We start from the raw sequence: 10,158 nt of genomic DNA, 5'->3' as shown, positions 1-10,158 counted from the left end.
CTTGGCACAAATTAAATATTGTTAATGGAAAATAATTTCTTCTTATATAGAAAAAAACTTAAATCCATTCCTATTTTTCTTATAGTTTATAGAACAACTTCACTATGAGAATTTTTGATATCCTCATAGTCCAATATTACATTGTAACCATGATCACTATAAGATGGCACAACTAGATCTTTCAAAGCCTCGGTGCAAACTCTGCATTGTCCCCGGCCTTTACCAATGTACGCTAGCCCATGATCAGGTCAGTCATCGGGCAAGGCAAGTAATTTGCCGCAGCCGGCATTTAAAGATAGGAAGCATATAACCTAACCGTTCACCCTACACTTTCTTTTACAGCTAGTACCGAATGGCTGTTTTTCACTACCTGTGTCCAGGAAAGCATCCAATGTCTAGGTGTTTGATGTGTAGAATTTTGGCATTATTTCAATTGCAAGAATATGAGACATTAGTTTGTGGTGGAAAAAAAAAAGCTTTTTGCTGATTGGTAAAGTACTCACATTGCAGTCTCCATAGTCCCTCTATGGGGGCTGCTGTAACCAATGAAAAGTTAGGTTAATGCAGATGAAATTTCTGATTTCTCAAACCTTAAACCTTTGATAAATTATGAGAAAACATGCGATAGGCATTGTATTTATGGGTTATCCAAGTTTGATAAATAGACTTTGGTACGTTCAGAATTGACACACTAAAAATGCCACTCAAAGGCTAATTCCACTCAAAACTCAACATTAACATAAATGCAAAATATAACTTTTTCTGTGTTCCAGCAATCTAGCAAGTCTACTACATCTTCAGGGTAAGTTGTCTCCACTACTGCTGGCAAAATGTGGACAATGGACAACACGCTGCTTATATGATGAAAGTCTACTCTGTAGGAAGAGAGCATCCCTAGATCATTGCAGACATGAGCCAACTGCTCAATCCTCCTAAAACAGCCTTTTTTCATACATGAATCACAGCACATGGAGAACCAGGACCACATCTTATGACCACTGAACATGTCAGAAGACCTTCTAGATTAGGTGGGTTGCTGGACCTCAGGGAAATAGTTGGCATTTATGATTAACTTGTGGAAATCCACCCAAACCTGGAGTTTCAGTTAAACATAACATAATAGTGAGGAAATTGTAACTTAACCTATTCTCTGCACAATAGTTTATTTCCACTTATGAAAGTACAAACGTTTAGTGCAAATACCGCTTAGTCACATGCCCCTTTATGAATGAATGCAACCACTCATCTCCCTTTCACGCCGCTCCCCCTCTGCCTCCCGTCTCTGCCTTGTCTTACACTGGCTCCCCTTCCCCTACAGAATCCTTTTCAAACACCTCACCACCACCTACAAGGCCCTCTCCCAGTCTACTGCCCCTTCTATCTCTAACCTCTTCTCCATTCACACTCCTGCCCGATCCCTGCGCTCGGCCAATGACCGCCGCCTCTCCTCCACTCTAATCACCACTTCCCACTCCAGAATCCAAGACTTCTCCCGTGCAGCCCCCCTTCACTGGAACGACCTCCCTCGCTCCATCCGCCCCTCTCCTACTCTGTGCTCCTTCAAACGAGTACTCAAAACTCACCTGTTCCTCAAAGCCTACTAACCATCCACTTAACCCCTTATCTTCTCCGATCGTTCTACCCTCTCTCCTCCCGACCCCTTTTTTTCCCCCCATACTTCAACTTCCTCCCCTTGTGCCTGTTTGTTTACCCTCCCTTAGGATGTAAGCTCATATGATCAGGGCCTTCTTTCTTCTTGTCTCCACACCTGTTCTTCTGCTCCGCCTCTATTGCATTAGCCTGCCTGGAGTTTTTGAAGCATTGGTATTTTTGCTTATTGTTCTGTACTGTCTCACCCTGTATAGTCTACTGTTTGCTCTGTGTACGGCGCTGCAGAAATCATTTGGCGCCTAACAAACGATAATAATAACCATTCTTAATGGGAAATGTATCAGTTGGCGGCCAAAGATAGCAGTGACTGCTGCGGTGCAATATTTTCTGATGGGAAGAGCTGCTAAATGCACTCACATGCAAAATCAAAATTTCATTTTGCAGGGTGATTTAAATGAGATCTGTGGCTGGGTCTGGAGTGTCGGGCCACTGCAAACATCTTTAAATACTGGTGCCAGGTGCTGCATGTAAAAAAAGGAATGTTTGAAAGTATGTTTTAAATTAAAAATGTATTTTAAGATTGTGCAGCGTTGGAAAGGTTAACCCCTGACGCTAGGCGACAGGAGTGTAGAGATGTATATTAAATGTGTTTAAATAGAGAAACTAGTACCTACCTCCCTAGTGGTTCAGTGGGAATCTGGTCTCCGCCGGCGGCTTAATACCCCAGTCCGGTTCCCACTCAGGGGGACCAGAGTTCTGGTGGCGTTATATGTCACTGTGGTCCAGCGGGCCTGCAGGAGTAGCCTTGGGGGTAAATGTATTAAATGCCGTTTTTTTTAACTCGCCGCTATTCGGCGAATGTGCAGTGAAAATTTAAAGTGACAATGCCTTTAAAACCACTGCTGATATAAATTCTCTCTACAAACTCACCAAATACCAGTGAGTTGAAAAATTCAGCACTTAATACATTTACCCCCTGGAATCCCCATCGCAGCGTCATTGTAGGGACTGTCTGAGGGGCTTTCAATGGTGCCTTCCGGATTCAAATGAATCCAGGAAACTCCGGGAATGCTGGGGAACCCGGAATGCCGAAAATCATAGTGAAGCTCAGAGGGCTCCAGCAGCGTCAGACAAGGGGCTACTACCCCGGGGTCTGGTCCCTCTCCCTCTGGTACTATTTTCAGCCAGAGGGGAGAGCCAGACCCCGAGACAAAATCCCTGGAAGTATTTTTAGGCAGAATAGTTAAAGATAAATCTCCCACCCTAGATAACCTGGCACCAGGGGTGGAGGGAAGGCTGAGCCCCCCTCTCCCTGGAGCTCGTGGACAGGGGGAAGTACACTCCCCCCTACTAGCAGCAATGTTAAAAGGTGTTAACCCTCCAGGCTTCTTCACGTGCAGGCTGCATGAATCAGCCTGGATTGGTTAAAGGGGCAGGAAGCCAGATTACCTCCTGCAAGGTTAGGACTGTAAAATTGTATAGATAGAGCCCTGTCTGACCATGTAATGTAGTATACCATCTGAACTTCTGGAGTTCACTAGTACCTCTAAATAGTGTGTAAAGGATCTTGAACAATAAACTTCACTGCTTGAAGATTTTGCCTGCTGTATCCTATGACCAACAGATAAGAGTTTACACTCTAATCTGTTCCCCGGTTGTCGTTGTTGGTGTTGAACCCAGTGTCTGTGTCAACGCTCTACCCACTACTCAGCAGTCCCGATCCATAGTAAGCAGTCAGGAGGTACCAGTCAACCCACAAGAAGAGGAGCTGTAGCAGCTATACCAGCTACCCAGAAGTAAGCTGTTCTAGGTGCTGTGAAGAAGCCTAGTGGTAGCAGTGGGATTCTCCTACAACTATTGCGCAGTTGGCAAGGATCTGGTGGCATGGTGACACCAGTAGGAGTGGCCAGTAACAGTCAGTTACTGATGGTGAGAAAAAAAAACAGATAAATTGTGTAAGAAGAACATCCCTTTTTCTCTTCCCCCAACAAACTGGATGGCAAAGTAAGCTCATCCGGTCAGAAGATACAAAGGATGGAAAAGGAGCTTTTAGAGGAGACATTTCCTGTTTAGCAGAGCACTTTCCTCCCCACAAAAGGACTGAATGTTACAGCTACTCAGGAGATTCTGGTAAATTGAGACTTATACTTTCAATTGAACGCCTTTCGCAACTCTTATGGAAAGCTCATTTCTAGATGCATTTCAAACAATCTAATAAAAATGTAAAAAACTCACCAAAAGTTACATGCAATAAATACTGTCACAATGTGCCTTCACTGTCATAATTAATTTAGGACATAAATGATGTTAAACAGCAGTATTTTAGAAGAAAAACAAAAACGATGAAATGAATTACAGTTGCAGTGCAAAAGTGTTACTAAGCGTGACATTTCTACTTCCCCACACAGAATATAAATACTGTAAAGCTCGGTACACACTACAGGTTTTTTACCTGATTATCATGCCAAACACACGATAAATGACTGCTAGGTCCGATATTGCATTAGTGTGTATGCTCCCATTATCATGTTTTATCGTACCAAAACACATTGGGCTTGATTCATTAAGGAAAGGAAAAACTACTATTTACATTTGAGCTCCGGATAGAGAGACCCATTGAATACCTGCAAATAAGACAATGGGGCATATTCAATTCTCGCCGTTTTCTGTGGCGTTAAAACTATTACCTTGTGGCGTTAAAACTATTACCGTACGGTAATAGTAAGCTGGAAATCCAGCGAGAAAACTACCATAACGTTTTTTTACGCACACTATAGTGCGCAGAGCGCAAGATTTTTGGCGTTTCCGCCAAGAATTGAATATGCCCCTATGCGCCTGATTCATTAAGGCCAGCGAGTTAAAAAAGGAGTATGTTTTCTGCTGGACAAAACCATGTTACAATACAAGGGGTGCAAATGAGTTTATTATTTTGCACATAAGGAAAATACTGGCTGTTTTTTCATGTAGGATGTAAATACTTGATAGCTTTATTTTTACACGGACATTAAATGTTGATCTACGACATGTCCTACTAAAACTATAAATCTGTCCTCACATTTTAAATTTACCTCCCCCTCCAATACAACATGGTTTTGCCAAGATTCAAAGATACTCATTTTATTTTGCCTAACTTTCCTTAATGAATCAGGCCCATTGTATTGTTTGCTTTGGTTTTATAAGCAAACTAAAAATCTCTATAAGCGATAGAACGATGTCGAGCAAATTCTGACTTGTGTATGCACTGAGGACCAACAGTGTAGGCAGATCTCCATAGAGTTTACAGAGTCACAATCTTTTCAGCAGATGGTTATGACAGATGAAGAGCACAGATCTGAAGGTAAATAGTTTATAGTGTGTACACAAGAACCAGCATGCTAATCAGGACTTTAAGTCGTTGGTAAAATCGTTAAACATATTGCATCGGGAGAATTTTCTTCATGGCAGCACGGTGGCTCAGTGGTTAGCTTCTGCCTCACAGCACGAGTTCAATTCCCAACCATGGGAATACCACCTTACTTGTGAGGAGTTTCTATGTTCTCCCCAAGTTTGTGTGGGTTTCCTACGGGTGCTCCGGTTTCCTCCCACACTCCAATAACATACTGGTGGGTTAATTGGTTGCTATCAAATTGACCTTCGTCTTTCTCGGTCTGTGTGTGTGTATGTTAGGGAATGTTTTATTCATAATGAATATATTAGGAATAAGAAACTGGAGTGCTCTTATATTCAACTATCTTTTTCTTTTTTATGTAACCATCTATGTGTGGCCAAATTCCTAAGATATGGCAATTCAGCTCTTGGAATGGCCAGATCCAAAAGACCCGCATTAAAATAGTCAGACAGTGACTGCATAAATAGTCGGATTCAGCCATCCTCAAACTATCACTAAAGGTCATGTAGAAGAGTGCAAAATTCTCTTCTGCAGTACATTTAATGACGCACATATGTGCTTATTTACCAGTCACATGGCTGTATACCTACAATATGGTTTTTGCAACTGCCTTTGTAAAGTCCGTCTGCGCCCACTACTACAGGATTTTGGGCCTGACTGGAAATGAGCAGTGCAAATGTCATTTCAAAGTATTTTCCATTGAAAGTATAGAATGGCTAAAGATTACCTGCAAAAATCAAGTCTTTAAGAAAGGAGACAGAGGTTGTGAGATCAGCCACTTACCAGGGAACCTTTTGTCTTGGCATATTTAGCCTGGATAGGAAAGGAAGGGGATGAGGGCTCTTTCTCTTTAGAAAAAGCTGTTTGAGAGCAGGAGGGTATCTGTGAAGATTATGACAACTGTAAAGGCTTTATGGGTAGATTTACAGTAAAGTACTGATTGGGGCTTGTTATAAGCCACCTAGCATAAACAACTGTACTTAAATCCTATTTATATTAGTATTACACATTGAAATGGCAACAAAGAATAATGAGCTCTTTCTTATGGGTGATTTTAGTTGTCCAGATAGAAATGGAGACAATGAAATTAGTGGTTCTAACAGTGTTAGGCCATCCTCCAGCCACTGCTCCTTGAATCACCATGGCAACACTGTACAAACCAATATTAGCTGCATGTGGCTCCAACTTCAACCAGAGCAGAAAGAGGGATCTCCACTTTTCCCTATAGTCAGGACAAAGTCCTGACTGCACAAGACAGTCCTGCAACAATTGAGACAGTTGTCAGACAGCCTGTCTCCTACCTGTTCTTGCAGCTTTCACTACCTATATGTGTATTAAACACAATCACTGCTTGAACGGACCCTAGAATGTTGGGTCCTGATTGGAAAAGGAATAGATGTTGTTCACATCCTGAAAAGCTGAACTACTAATCAACACTCTAGGCCCCTATCCAACTCCAACATTAGATCAATAGCATTCACATTTAATAAATATACCTATTTCTCCTAATAATCCCCAATATTGCATTATTAGCACTCCTATAATATCACTAATTACCAACTCTGTTAATACTCTGAGCCTGATTCATTAAGTAAAAAAAGGAGTAAAGTTTTCTCCTGGACAAAACCATGTTACTATGGGGTGCAAAGTAGTTTATCATTTTGCACATAAGTTAAATATTAGTTGCTTTTTCATGTAGCAAACAAATACTTGATAGACTTAATTTTACACTGAAATATGAAGTTGATTTAGGACATACCCTATCCTAACCATAGATCTGTCCCCACATTTTAAAATTAACCTCCCCCTCCAATGCAACATGGTTTTGCCAAGGTGTAAATGTATTCATTTTTTTGCTTTACTTTCCTTAATGACTCAGGCCCTGTACATGGGGACTCTGGGTCCCATACAGGTGTAACAAGATCCCCCCTCTGGGCGGCTTCTTGAATTTATACATCTGAACATACCAGAGAAGTCTTATATATGATAGGCAAACGATTAGATAACATATGATAACTTACCTAATGCACATGACTCAATCTATGCAATCATGTATCCAGACAATTGAGTACATATACAGTATCTAACATTTAGAGAAGCATTGACACTAGGGTAGAGTGCTTGTAAATGAAACACCAAAAAAATGACATTTAAAAAAAAAATACTGTTGCAAGTTTAAACCATATGGTGACAACATTTATAGGACTAAAAGGTAATGGAAGTGGTTAATATATTGGAGGTGATAAAGGGGAAAAGCAAAGCATTTATATAATTAAAACTAGAAAAGGAAGATTAATACAATTACATGTTACTTAAAAGGGCTTTCTGTCTGAATTATGACCCATCTTCAGGTCAGGACATGATTTGTGGGTTTTATGGCAGCTCCATTTAGCTCCTCAATAACCTGAAGTCCAAACTAGTCAGCATTTACCAAATTTGGGAAATCCAGAGCCATAGGGGACCAGGTCTGCAAGGCCTCATCTGGGCAGTCACCAAGACAAATACAGAAGTGGAAGTTGCTCAATCAATTTATAGGCTCATAGCAGGTGCTTGAAAGGGTGGGGTTATCCTTAAAGGAACACACACACACACACACACAGAAAATCCCCCCAGCACACTGCTATAGCCAGCAAAAGACCTGCCATTTCTACTGTAGATAAAAATGCAAAAGTCTTAGTTGCACACATTTGCAAATGTATGTTAAAGCCACCCGCCTCTCCACCAAGACAGACAGGTGTGGTAATATAATTAATGACCTCACCTACCTATAATATGGATAGCGCTGTTAATAGATTTGATGAGGCCAAATTCTGAAACTAACAAAGACTGAAGTAAGGGCAGCATGGTGGCCTAGTGGTTAGCACCTCTGCTTTAGAGCACTGGGGTCATAAGTTCAATTCCTGACCATGGCCTTATCTGTGTGGAGTTGGTATGTTCTTCTGTGTTTGTATGGGTTTTCTCTTGGTGCTCCAGTTTCCTCCCACACTCCACATACATACAGTCAGGTTAATTGGCTGCTAACAAATTGGTGTGTGTGTCAGGGAATTTAGACTGTAAGTCCCAATGGTGCAGAGACTGATGTGAGTGACTTCTCTGTACAGCACTGTGGAATTAGTGGCGCTATATAAATAAATGCTGATGATGAAGAGAACAAACAGTCACCTGTTCTCTCAGCTTTGTCAAGCACAAAAAAACAATTTCCCAACAGCCTCAGCAATCTTTTGTCAGTGTCATAGTTATGCACCGTGCCCAGGGGCAAATGTCGGATTTGTAGAGGGGGGTTTCCACACCACATCGCCAGTGGGCATGACATGCATGGGGGTGTGGTTATAATTTTAGACAGTGCTTGGCTGCTTTCCAACTCTTCCTATCCCCATAATATACATGGGCAATGCTGCATGCACTACTGTTAGGTGCACACAGCTCTCCATTTTCAAGCCAAGCAGAGCTGTGTGAAGCTGGGACAGGGTCCAGCCACCTCAAGTATACAGTGCCCCAGGCTTGGAGGGGGTTTCCAGGCACTAGGAACCCCCCTCCCCTCCTCGGTTTGCCTATGGTGCCACTGACAATGGAAGCAAGGACCGGGTCATAATCTGGAGTTTCGAAACAGCTGCAATCTTGTATGACTTCATAGTGTCAATGCTTTTCTGCAGCTTTTCTGTGAACTCTCTGAGCAGGGGGAAGACAGGTTCTGGGATACTGAACTTCTGTGAGCTAGAAGAGAGCAGAGCCCTTCTGGTCAGATATTTACTGCTCTGGTGCTCAAAATACAGAGCTATCAGCAAGTGGTATATACACTCCTGACATAGCAGTGAATGAGCTGAATGTTAGTGTGCATGAGGCTGCTCTGTGTGAGGCAAGGAGTACCCCCATTGTCGTAGTAATATATTGAGAGGCTTGCTACCTATTCATCAGCTGGTGCTAGGTGGGAAGCCTTCCAGCAAACAAATATGGATTTTGTTTGATAGAACTGTCTGGTACATAAGTTGAAAGTACTAGATCTAGGTGGAAACTTATGTACATGGTTACAGAACTGAAAAGATATAAGTCAAAGGGTAGTTATAAACAAATTTTCAGATTGGGCTAAAGTGAGATAAATGTTGACCCTCTCATTTTCAATCATTTTGTATGTAGATGGCCTAGAAAGTAAGGTGTAAATATTTGCTATAGACACATTGGGCCTGATTCATTAAGGATCTTAAATTAAGAAATATCTTATTTAAGTCGCCTGGACAAAACCATGTTGAAAATTAGGGGTGAAAATAAGTTTTCTACATGAAAAAACAGTCAGTATTTAACTTATGTGCAAAACAGAAAACTAATTTGCACCCCTTGCATTGTAACATGGTTTTGTCCAGGAGACTTAAATAAGAAATTGCTTCATTTAAGATCCTTAATGAATCAGGCCCATTGTGTTACTAAAGTACAGCAGCATATTATCTTTCTACAGGAAGATTTGTACAATATGGCAAACTCGACTTTAAAATGGCAGATTACATTTAGGGGTCTATGCATCAAGGTAATTCCCACTTAAAAGAAGCGGAAACGGCTGTTTCCGTATCTTTTAAGTAAGTTTGCTATGTATTACATGCCTAACGGAGGAGATTTCATAGAAATCTCCTCCATTTAGGCTAACACCATACAGCATCGCAGACCCCATAGATTACTATGTGGACTGCGATGTTCTGCAATGCATCAAGCTTTGCTAAGCTTCGCATTGCATGGACAGGTAACTCCATCTCATTATGGCGCTACCTGTCATTTCCTATGGGATTCTGCTGAAACCTGTTCGGCTTTGCAGAATCCAATACATGGTAAGTGCTGTGCGCATGTGCACAGCACTTCTACCTGTCACCGACAGCGCTAGGCTGCCGGTAAGTAAAGAAATTGAATCGCAGAAGAGGGGTCATTTCACGGAGCTCCAAGAGTAGCCCCAACATGGTGCATTGCAGCAGTACATAAATATGCATCACTGCAATGTATATTTAGCTGTACCGCATCTAACTGATGCATAGACCCCTTAATATGGATACATTCAGGGATATGCACCTAGGCCATGTAATAATAACTATGCTACTTACACATTAAATTAAACACAAATGGGGGGAAACTGAGATAAAAAAGGATTTAGTTGACAGAAAGCAGAGTAGCATCAATCC

This window comes from Mixophyes fleayi, chromosome 4, assembly GCF_038048845.1.
Source record: "Mixophyes fleayi isolate aMixFle1 chromosome 4, aMixFle1.hap1, whole genome shotgun sequence".
Classification (NCBI taxonomy): domain Eukaryota; kingdom Metazoa; phylum Chordata; class Amphibia; order Anura; family Limnodynastidae; genus Mixophyes; species Mixophyes fleayi.
This window is presented reverse-complemented; position numbering follows the sequence as displayed.